The sequence below is a fragment of the Protopterus annectens genome, chromosome 7.part0, assembly GCF_019279795.1.
Source record: "Protopterus annectens isolate FY-2018-M chromosome 7.part0, PAN1.0, whole genome shotgun sequence".
Lineage (NCBI taxonomy): Eukaryota > Metazoa > Chordata > Ceratodontiformes > Protopteridae > Protopterus > Protopterus annectens.
The window spans coordinates 130,374,701-130,384,306 of NC_056739.1; the positions used below are offsets into that span (position 1 = coordinate 130,374,701).

The 9,606-nt window shown below is 40.0% G+C and overlaps 1 protein-coding gene across 1 annotated transcript in view; it reads right to left on the reverse strand.

Moving 5' to 3' along the window:
• Positions 1-8,804, reverse strand: part of ZNF76 (zinc finger protein 76) — an 870,184-nt gene extending 861,380 nt beyond the window's left edge. Inside the window, exon 1 of the mRNA XM_044076568.1 lies at positions 8,736-8,804. The gene's annotated coding sequence lies outside the window, so the exon portion shown is untranslated. The remainder of the gene's footprint in view (positions 1-8,735) is intronic.
• Positions 8,805-9,606: the final 802 nt, after the last annotated feature.

The window sequence follows — 9,606 nt, forward strand, 5'->3', positions numbered from 1 at the left end:
ACTAGGCGCAGTAGAGGACGGGGACACAACAGTAATCTGTTTTTGAACCTGTGTCTCTGGTATTCGGGCCGACTGGGACGCGGACTATACCCAATAGTCAGGACTGCAGCAAGGGAAGACGAAGAACATCTTATAAACAAAGGTATGGCATCTAGGTCCAAGAAGTCATTGTTCCACTATAATCAGCATTCATCAGACCTAGTACCATTGAGTACAATACCCCCTTTGGTATGTACATAACCAGGCATAAAATGGAAAGAACACAGAGATTCATCACTAAAACAATACAGGATGCAAGTAAAATGCCCTATGCAGACTGCCTCAAGGCCCTATCCCTGTATTCTGTCTCCTATAGGCTGAGGGAGAGCCATACATGGTATACAGGGCATTATCAGACCCTCACTCGGATAGACCTCCTGCTTATTAGGAAAACAAACAGCACCGGAGTTACCCATTCTAAAGATAAACTTTGCCCGTGACATAAATAGGACCTGCTGGAGAGACAGTTATGTATCCCAGAGACTACCATGCGTCTTGGAACAGGCTCCCCATCCATGTGAAGCAGAGTTCCTCCCTAGCCCAATTAAGTGCAACTTGGACAATTGGTTGGGGAACAGGAAATTTATCCCTGGCTTGGCACCTATGTCTCTTGTTTGGGGAACAGGAAATTTATCCCTGGCTTGGCACCTATGCCTCTTGTTTGTGTCTTTCGGCTTTTCCTGGTTAGGGGTCGCCACAGCAGAACTCCAGTCCGCTAATGATTGGCAGTAGAGTTTTACGTGCTGGCTTGACGGGCCTAACGCACAACCTTCAACAAAGTAACGCCCGTTCACGCATGTCGCCACACAGAATCGAACGGGCAACGTCTGTGAGGCGACAATGCTACCGCAGCACCACCACTGCAGGCACCTATGTCTCCAATGGACATTTTGTAAATGGTTCACCTCCCAGACCCCTGCTTGGGAATGTTTTCAACTCCCAAGCATCTGCTTACACTTATCAAGGGTACCTGAACTTGTCAGAGATTTAGAATGCATGGCTAGATTTAAAAAGGCCCTTGTGGACGTAGCCTAGTAACCACCTATGAAACAGACTACTAGATAATCGTATACTGAACAGTATATTACTTCATAATGCAGCCATCCTATTAAATGGGAAAGGTATACCCAAATTTCAATTTACATGTTTGAGTGTTAAAGTTAACTTAATTACATCTTAAATTCCCCTTCTTACAGGCAATACCCATACTAAACATACCTGTCATAACTGGATCATGGAAAACACTATACAAAAGTATAACCTTCCTTGTACTTATCTGTAACAAACTTTAAATGCCTACATCTACTCTTAGTCATGGACCTTAACTGAAACAATTCTATTGCACTTACCTCTGTACGTCTTCCAAAATGTGCAACTCCTTGATTAAAAACACAAAATACTGATGTACAAGGCTCATCTTGTAATGTAAGATTTATAGAACCCATTTTGTCATGGTTCTAGTACAAATGGAATTTGTGTGATTTGTAAAAGAAAATTTTAAAGATATCAACATTTCTAAATTCTTACACTTGTCTACTTCCGCTAGTGGAGCTGAAGATAAATGTATACCATTTTTAACAATCTTGTTGAAAAAGTACTTGATGTAACATTCCCAGTACTGAAATGCAATCCAAACTATGGGTCAAAAATCCCAGCAACTGCATACATGCATTCAAGTATTCAATCTTTGCTCCTTCCATCCATTGTTTTTACTGGCTCAGCATCCCAGTACCAGTCTGCACCATGTCTACCAGCAACTGAACCCTCCCCCGGACTTATGGTGTATTACTGGGGCCAGTCATGGAACAAGGCATTCGGGGGTCAGTATGTTTGTGAATCTGTCAGATCCATGGCTAATCATGGGAGGGTACATTCAATGGAGATGTGTGGCATTTTGACCTGCCTCTGCAGCAGTTCAGCCACCCTTAAACCCCTCTTGTAGGCACATCCACTTTGCGATGTCCCCAGCCTCCACTGGGGATCATTTCTGCTGGTGACCACAGATCCACCCATCCCTCTCTGCCACTCAGTCACAAAGGCCGCTAATCAAACCCAGGTCAACTGGGTCACAGTTGGGGCTTTATCCCTTTACACCACTGGAGCACACCCGCAATAAGAAACCTATCTTACAACTATCAGCACATTTACAGAACCAAAAATCTTTTTTCTTTGGAATAGCAAATACCTTAGAGTCTACAGATCTCAAGATAGAGCATTTAGGAACTCCTGAATAAACTAACAGCACAGACGGTTTCTGAATTCCACATTTTACGTTCTATTTAACCATTCCACTATCCATCTCATCATAAAACAGTTTACATTACTTTGTTTTACGCAACTGCATATTACAGGCAATGGTAATTTCTCAAAAACTTACCTGGCAGAAACCCACCTCTGATACTTCTACCATTGGGTCACAGAAGTTAACCAAAATTACTCAGTGCGAATCCCCCCTTTATAAACCCAGGATGCTCAAGATCAACAGCCGGTGTAGCAGTATTATTCATCAATGCTTTTAAGCACCTCTCAAAAAACACAAAAAAATAAGATGTTAAACTAATAGGTCTATCATTTTCTAAAAAGTCCTTCCACCCTTTTTTGTATATGGGAGGTTTCCACAAATCAGGTACAAATGCATTTTTAATAACTCATTTATCAACTTATGTAAAATTGGGGTACTTGTATTGCTCAAACTTTGTAACAAAATCCCAGAAATAATACCTGGTCCCATGGAAGAGGCTTTGTTAACTTTTGCCAGAGTCGGATATCATTTACAGAAAAATCTGGGCATTCATCTTGTACAGGTATTAGAAAAGGATGTCCAGTTGATATAAAACCCTTATTATTGTTAAACAAAAAAGTTGTTAAACTCATTTGTGATTAACCATGGATCACACATCACCACACTGTTTGAGAAAGTATTTGTGATCAATATATCAGAATTTAAAGACTTATTTGAGATCAATATATCAGAATTTAAATACTTATTTGATGTACTGCAAATTAATTCAGTTTCACACTATTTCTGTTATAATTTTAGTCTAATTCTTTGAAAATATTATAAATACTAGAGATATTTTTTTATATATGCTGAATTTTCAACCCCCCCCCCAAATATATTTCCTCAACTAACTTCACTGTTGAGTTATCCTCATCTCACACTACTGACTATGGACAAGGTTTTTTCTACATCTAACAACATATCAAAAATCCAATAAGAATTAAAGATGGAATTAGCAGCAACCTGATCATACCAGTTGATTTTAGGAATGCGGTTCTTCAGTCTCCCATAATCAATTAGACCATATTTATATTTTCTAACTAAATCCCTATTTATAATATGCCAAAGTTCAAAAGCTATAGATTTATGACCCGGATTTCCCAAAGCCATATTCACAGTCATGTTTTTAATCAAATCTGTACTGTTTCTTGTAATACAACACAAAATGTTTTCACTTCTTGTTTTATCTAAAGTATGTGACACACCATGTAATGATATGTTAATAAAATTATATTCAAAAACTGATGTCAGTGAAACTATCCCAGGAAATTCCAGGGTAGTTAAAATCTTCTACAACTATTACATTATGACAATTCTAGTTTGCATAAATAACCATAATGTCTTAAACTATCCATACTAGGTGATCAATAGCAGACAGCAACATTTACAATTAAACAAAACAAATAGGTGGCAAGGCTGAGACTGCGTGCAAACAGAGACATCAAGACGTAAGAACACGATGGAGTTTACTTCCAGTACAAAAAAAAGTAGATCAAGCACTTTCATCCTGTAACAGTCAGGACGTCATCAGAATGCATCATCTACTATTTTTTATATTGTAAATAAAACTCGTGTTTTACGCCTTGCTTCCTCCACTCATGTGTAGCAGTTTCACCCTTGCCACCTGATTGTTTAACAAGTTCACTTTTGCTGGCTTTCCCGGTTCATTAACATTTACAATCAAAACATTCTTTATTTGCACAACAATACATTCTGTAGTGGGTTCTTGTTTTATCTGGAAAAAATAAACTGTATTGTTGTCCACAAGGTACACCACCACATCTGTTCTCAAGTTAACACTCATTTAATAAAATTGCTTCAAAGAAAAATGGATGTATTGCAAGACTCAACAATTACTACCAACTTATAATTATTCTCTTGGATTAGAACAAGTTCATTAAATTTATTACCTAGACTACGAACATCACAGTAGTAACACTTTTAAAGTTGTATTAGATCCTTCGTTATGGAGAGATTGTTTTACTGATCCCTTTGCTTCCAAAATATAGCCCATGTGCTCTATCATTTTGCTCACAATAAACAATACACCATAAGAGTTTAGAAGTGCTAAACAACCCATAGTTATAGAAACATTCATCCCAATAAGTTAGTAAGCGTAACTTGTAGACAGTAGTAAGTTGCCTCAACCAGTCATTAAATAAGTGCACTTTCCTACACATAAAATAAATTAGTGACATACATGGAATTATTTCACTTAACACAAAGTTCACCTTCCTGCTTTCCAACAGTTCAATGATCTCGAAAACTAGGTTCTTCATGGGATTCATGGATATGTAATCTTTCATCTGATAAGCTTACAAAGAACAAATTGGCAACAACGGTAATCTGCCAAGGGTGTAAGACCAATTGGATATAGGAAGAAAGAGAAAGCCAAAGATTCACTGTGGAAAATTACTTTTAGGGGGTCATTATAGTACTGAAAAAGTTTGGTGAATAATGTAGACTATACCAGAAATGGCTTCATGCACGAAAATCTTTCAATAAATATTCTAAACCGGATCGGTTTTTCCTTCATTACCATCAGTTCACACAGTCTACCCCAATTCTGTTAACACAAATCCACAAATATACCAAATACTCTTCTGTTCTTACTGCTGACTTGGCATTTTCTACCCTTACATCCTATCTTTTTTAAATACCCTGGTCAGATCCACTAGACTGTTACAACTTCCATTCCTTTCTGACCCCAAATACCTACATAATGTCAGTTAGTCTACACTATTTTCTCCCGTTACTTCTTCTGAGCACAACTTTCCAGAAAGTAAGGCACCTTCAATTTCTAGGGAGACTGAGCTCATTTCCTTGGAGTGCAGACAGGGAATTTGTTTTCCTGAGATAAGTAGACTGATCAGGAGTCTGTTTTTCCATCTAGAACCTTTTCACATCACCAGAAAGCACACACTCCATGTAGTTACATAGTTTACAAAAAGATTCCATATAAAACAGTGCCGGACATTACGCAGAAAAACACATATAAAAGGAAGAAAATAAGAATTAATACAACTCGTACACCATTATTTATATACAACAGCATAGAACACAGCCAACACCATACTGCAACATGCCACAAGCATTACATTTGGCAGTATTTGTGAGGTGGTGCACAACTGATACTTTGACTCAATTTAAATACAATTACATTTATACAACCATTCACACAATAACAAGGCAGCACTAACCTGACATCTGGCCTCAAGGGAGTAATGCATTAGACAGAAATACTGTTATATACTCATGGCATCAAATGTTTTTATCCTTATATCTAGCACTTGTAAAACAAACTGGTTTACATGTATATACTCTTAATCAAGGCACAACAAGGCACAAGGTTATGTTTGGAACCTGGGTGGAAACTCCCAGATATGCTCAGGGACCAGACGGTGTCCCAGGTTGCGTCCTACATGAACTCCAAGAAGAGCTAAACCCTCGCGTAAAGCTGCTGTTCAATCTCAGCCTTACTACAGGATATGTACCCAAAGAATGGCGTACAGCAACAGTGGTCCCACTCCACAAAGGTGGTGCCTCTATGGACCCTGGAAACTATCTCCCCATGAGCCTGACTAGCCTGGTCTGCAAAGCTATGGAGAGGATCATCATGGAACTCATAAGCAAAGATATTGGGGACCTACAGACACTGGATCCTACCCAATTCAGATTTGTTGAGGGCAGATCCTGCCTCTTGAACCTGGTTGACTTCTTTGAAACAGTCACCAAGGCCATTGATGAAGGGAAAGTAGTCCACACTGCCTACCTGGACCTCGCAAAAGCTTTCGACACAATACCCCACTCGGGCATAATAGATAAGCTCTCCAGCTTGAATATAAACCCCTATGTCATAAGATGGGTTGCAAACTGGCTCAAGGACAGAACCCACATGGTCAGAATTGCCGGAGCCATGTCAGACTCAAAACCAGTTACAAGTGGCATCCCACAAGGCTCAGTCCTGGGACCTCTCTTGTTCGGTATATATTTTTCCGAGGTACAGGCCAACACGGGAGGACTGTGGCTGACCAAGTTCACAGAGGACTGCAAACTGGGCACCATAATTGACTCTCCAGCTGACGCAAGCATCCGGGTCTCACAGAGATGGATAACTGGTGCCAGAGCCACGGCCTAAAGCTAAACGTCAAAAAGTGTATAGTCATACCCTTTGGCAAAAATAACGTGCCCACAAATTACCACATAGGTGGTAATCCATTAAGTACGGAAAAAGTAATTAGGGACCTGGGGACCCAAGTTGATAGTAATCTCTCCTTTGACAACCACATTGCCAAAGTGGTTAGAAAGACCTTCTATATAGCCCACCTTATCATGAAAGGATTCACATCTAGATCAAGGGAGGTCATAGTGCCCCTTTATTCATCCCTCATCAGGCCCATAATAGAATACAATGCCCCATTTGGGATGTACCTTACCCAACACCTGCAGCAACTAGAAAGACCCCAAAAGTACCTCACAAAGAGGATCAAGGGACTCAAACAGATGCCATATGCTGCTCGGTTAATGAAACTCCAGCTCTACTCAGTTGCATACCGCCTACTTAGAGGCGATCTATGCCCGACGTATAAAGCTATGTCCAACCCGGAACTAATTGACATGCTCCACGTCAGAAAATCCAAATCCCTTAGAGCTACGCACTCGAGGGACTTGAACCTCAGCACAGAAATAAATAGGACATGCTGGAGGGATAGATTCATAAACCAGAGGCTCCCTTCGCTATGGAATAGAATCCCGGTCCATGTGAGGCAGTGCACCTCACAGACTGTCTTCAAGAGGAATCTTGACGAGTGGATGGGAGATCGCAGGTTTACCCCGGGGATTACGTCTGTGTCACTACTAGACAGAGGCCCAGTAAACTAACCTAAAAAAGGGCACAGTAAACTCAATTCAAAGGGTGGCAAAAGCCAAACACACTCTGGCTAGGCTTGTAAATGCCCTAGGGCAGATAGCCCTCGTCATGCACCTCTTATACTGTTCACTAACTTCTAATAAAACCACAATTACTGCCTTACTCAAATCTCTATGTTTATCCATTCTGTACTTCAGAATTAATCCAGGCTCATGCACCATTTACAGTATTTCAGCCACGGTTAAATACTGCGTTATAACACTTTTTACTGAGTCTGTACTCCTAGTCAATCTGAAAATAGGTTAGTTGGATCAGGACTCTTTCCTAGTTAATAAATAAACTTATTTGGTGGGGAGGCAAGGCACCATAGCACAAAAATTCTTTATCCTGCACCAACGCCTACAAAGACACCCCTGGACAAAAACACTTCAGAGCATATTCCTAATACACTATGGTGTTCAGTCTACTGGCGTGTCAAATGCCAATGGCATCCAGCCAGCAAACAGATAACGGAAAACGACCTTGTTCTGGACTCTCCCTTAGAACAATCAGGTGGAAAGCAAAGGTATGCGTCGCCACTGCCTCATCAGATAAGCTCATTATTTCTGTTATGTTGGTCCACTTTTTTCTACACAATGAACATCCTCACAAATAAAGTCAATAAACAGCAGGGCAAAAAGCTAACCATTTCAATAACCTTCTTGACTGTGCAGTTACCTTTACCTTCATCACCCTGTTAAGGCCAAGCAAAGCCGTTGTGTAAACAATAAAAAAAGACATCATAGTTATATTCTTCAAAGAGAAAACCGTGTAATGGTAAGTTAACGTTAAGCAACATTCACAATTACTGTGCAACAATAAGCATCTATACACTTGACAGAAAACGCGTGTAATGGCAAATTAACGTTAAGCAACATTCACAATTACTGTACAACAATAAGCATCTATACACTTGAACAATGTGGCCCGAGTTAGAAACCCCACACCTAAAGACATACCCCTAACTTGCACGGATCCAAGAGATTGGGTTCCGGCAATAACAAACGGTGCCCAAAAATATAACATAACCTAAAAAAATGCTACGATTAACCCCCTCCCCTCTGTAAATATCAAGATACTACTGACATTTTAGAAATTTATTGGTTTTAACCCACTTTACAGCACCAAAGCTTTGTGGTAACAGCTCACAAAACATAAAGATAATTATAAGCCCCCTTGCACCGACATAAAACAAAACACATAACACCTATACTTTCTCTTCCAGAAATTCAGAGGTCACCACCACACTATAACAAGCCCGACTCATCAGTGCCTCCCTCCCGCCTGGCGCAGGCCCACTAGCTGAGAAACTATAAAGTGATCGACTCCTTTTCCCAGAAGTGTCGCCGGCCCGAGTGATCTCGTCTTTTCTTAACAAAAAATAAAACACAAAATCATCAGTCTTCCATTTCTTAACAACCCGCTTTCTTCTAGACCCCATTTTCTATCCCAGCTCTCTCCGCTCCCGCAGCAGCGCAAACTGGGAAAAAAAAGATAGACACCAACCTGAACAAGGGGTGGATTCCGCCGACAGACCGCCATGCACCAGGAGAAGCAACCCCGCCACGAGCATAATCATAATTTTTCAACAGGCGCCTGCGCTTTTGGTAGTGTTCGCGCACCCCCTCCCCTCCCTCCTCTCGAGTGAGACTCCTGCTTAGGATTCTCGTTTTCGTTGTTTCTATGGACGTACCAGAAAGGTTTTAAAGTATTTTTTAGCAGTAGAATTCGCTGTTTTCTTATTAGTCCTTTCCTTTTTTTGGAAATTAAAAAAGAAAACGGTGTATTTTACTTAAGGAAAAGTTTCTTGTTCTTAATTTAAGACCACCAGCTGCCATAATTTTTAAGCAAATATTCGTTGTAAATAAATATCCATTATAGTTAGCGAAATTTTAAGTATAGTACATTTTTGAAATAGGTGATTAGTGACTCGGAAGAAGAAAGTGTTTCTTATCGTGCCACGAGCTTCCTAATCAGCCTGGTTAGAAAATTTTCTGCAGTCTGTCTTTTTTCCCAGCAGTTTGGGAATCGCGTATGTGAAGTTGAGAGCCGTGTCTGTTTCTACAGAATTTGCATAAGTGTTTTCTTGGATAGAAGTAGGTAACAAAATGTTCAGTACATTTTTTATTGATCGATTTTAATAATATTTTTTGTCTCTTTTGTTATAAAGGCCTATCCCATTTATACTACTCTTGACACAGAAGCATACATCTCGACACTGTTCGGGGGGGAAAAACAGAGGTAATCCATAAGTTTCATGTCAAGTCTGGTATCCCACATGTGACCCAGAGGGTGACAGGAATAACAAATACAAAAAATTCGTCTAGATAAAACCACGTTAGCTAGCAGCTTTAGGAGACTCTCAAGATACCGTGCA